This window comes from Benincasa hispida, chromosome 12 (genome assembly GCF_027475165.1).
Source record: "Benincasa hispida cultivar pf3 chromosome 12, pf3_genome.v1.1, whole genome shotgun sequence".
NCBI lineage: Eukaryota > Viridiplantae > Streptophyta > Magnoliopsida > Cucurbitales > Cucurbitaceae > Benincasa > Benincasa hispida.
This window is the reverse complement of record NC_143489.1, coordinates 25,021,398-25,024,145: the sequence shown is the minus strand read 5'-3', so window position 1 is coordinate 25,024,145 and position 2,748 is coordinate 25,021,398. Positions and strand designations below refer to the sequence as shown.

Genomic DNA, 2,748 nt, shown 5'->3' with positions numbered 1-2,748 from the left:
TATTGTTTTTGTTTTTTAAATTTGGCTAAGAATTAAATCATTGTACTTAAAAAAAATGTAAATCATTGTAGAAATGTAGATGATATAGGCTTAATTTTTAAAAACAAAAATAAAAAATCCAGTGGTTACCAAACAGGATCTAAAGATTCTAAATTTCAACTTTGAGGGTCATAACTTTGACATCACTTGACCAATTTTGATGTTGTTTCGAAAGCATTTGTGCAACTTTTTGACATCTAATTGTTGGAAGATGACTTATTCGACCCTTCGACTGTAAGTTTGGCTCTCTAGTTTGATTACACAGTGTTTTTCATTAACATTATTTCATCCTTTTTTTATGTTAATTTTGACAAATGAATTCAGTTGCTATTAGTCATTTCTCTTTATTTTGATAAACTTACCAACTAGGGTTTATAAGTTTATTTTCCAATAGGTTTATGTATGTATATTTATATGTATATGTATACATAATATTATAACTAAATTGTGGGGATACCTCAGTTGGGAGAGTACTAATTTGAAGATGTGAAGATCATGTGTTCAATCCCATTCATTGCATTTTTTTTATCATATTACATATGTATACAACCTAAAAAATTTATGTGCATGTATTGTAAACCTTAGATGTATTTTAATATAAATGTTAAAAATCAAATAGTGCGGATAGCTTAGTTGTGAGAGAGTTAGATTGAATATCCAAATGTCACGTGTTCATCCATGTTCTCTGCAATAAAAATCAAATGGTTATCAAAGGGGTCTAAAAAATCTAAATTAAGAATTCAGTTGTATGAGTCATTTCTCTTCATTTTGATAAACCTACCTACAAAGGTTTATAAGTTTGTTTTCCAATGAGTTTATGTATATTTATATGTATATTTATACATAACATAATAACTAAATTGTGGGGATAGCTCAGTTGGGAGAGCATTGGATTAAAGATGTGAAGGTCATTTTTTCAATCCCATTCATTTCATTTTTTTTATCATATTACATTTGTATACAACATAAAAAATTTGTGTGTATGTATTGTAAACCTTAAATATATTTTAATATATATCTTAAATATTATTAGCGGGGATAGCTCAGTTGGGAGAGCGTCAGACTGAAGATCTGAAGGTCACGTGTTCGATCCACGTTCACCGCATTTTTAGTGTATTCATTGTCGTGTTATCTTATTTATTGTATGCCATGACAAAAATTGAAAATATGTTTTTTTGGCATATTGTTCATTTTGTTCTCTATTAATCTTTAAAGGATTCAAATAACATTCAATTATTAATTATAATTTTGACTAATTAGCGTTTTTTGTCATTTTGAGTTCAACAACGTTTGTTGTTTTGAGTTCCTATCCTCTAACCTTTTGGTTCAAATTTTTTTTTGCCATATGATCATTGACATAATGTAGATTTGTGAAGGAACGAACACAATAAAAAAAAATCCCACGACAAAGCTGCTTTGACAACCTCCATAAATAAAACAGTATATAATATCTTTGTACAATCCATATATCTTAAATTATCAGAGAACATTAAGGAGAAAGACAAAGAGCATTTAGTGTGTACACTAAAAAAGTCTTTAGGGTTGAAACAAGCATTAAGTTTGAGTCTATCATTTGAGAGCAAGGTTACAAAAAGACTGCTTCTTACTCGTATGAACAAAAAAATTTCAAAAGATTACATAATTTAAGAAAGACAAATTATCAAATATTTATGATCAAAGTCTACACAAGATTACTTTATTTGGAAAAAATATATATATACAATATTAGTCTTTGTCTTAGTCGAGATTCCACCAAGTGAGCCCAAAACAATAGATAATTTAGATGTGTGATAAAAGGAAGTCAAATTCTTATTCAAATCTCAGAGTTGATCTCAGACGGGAAGATTGAGAAAAATATTTTCACGAGCTACCTACAAGTGTGATTAGTTGTGAAAGGTGAGAACTAAAAAAGGTTATTCCCAAGAGCTTAGTTGTGAAAGTAAGGGTTATTTCCAATAGCTTAGTTGTGAAAGGTGAAAACTAAAAAGAGTTATTCTGACAATGCCTCTAAAAATTTAGAATTTAAAAAAGGAATTTTCGAAAACTAGATCTTGTTTTTGGAAATTGACTATGAGCTCAAATGTTTATATAGGTAATATGACAACTATGAGTAGTAAAAAATTGTGAGAAAACAAGCATAATTTTTAAAAACCAAAAACAAAAAGGTAAATGGCTACCAAACAAGATTGTAGTTATTCAATAAATGTTGATCATCTTGGATCTTTTATTCTAATATATTATACTTTGAAAAAATAATTAGCAAAATACGGTAGTTTTGAAAATATTTAGAGATTTGTGGTAGTGTGGTAGGCTTTTTAGAAGGTCGATAATTAAAAAAAAAAAAACACAAAGAGAGAGATCGAGGGTTAAAGTTTCAACCATCTGTGTGTTGAGATTAGTGTCCTAATTCTCCTAGTGGTCTCGTAGTTTGTAAACACTTTGTAAACATATTGTTATTAATAAAATAAGTGTTATTTTATAAGCATTTACTTAATCCAATAAACTAAAATCTGTGGTTATTTCATGTAACTTAAACATGTATGTGGAGACATACAAATGGATCATGCCTTAAGTAATAACCTAAATGGTCTATAGTATAAGGATAAAGGAGGAATACCTTATCTTGGTGACACTATGGATCCGACCCACTTTGTAAATATTACAAGTGTTGTAAAGTGCTACAAATGGTCTGATTCTGACCATTCATGT

At 28.6% G+C, this 2,748-nt stretch overlaps 1 non-coding gene across 1 annotated transcript; it reads left to right on the top strand.

Annotated features, from left to right (window-relative positions):
• Positions 1–1,071: 1,071 nt before the first annotated feature.
• Positions 1,072–1,144, top strand: TRNAF-GAA (transfer RNA phenylalanine (anticodon GAA)). The gene has a single exon. It is a non-coding gene; the product is annotated as a tRNA-Phe (tRNA).
• The last annotated feature ends 1,604 nt before the right edge of the window (positions 1,145–2,748 follow it).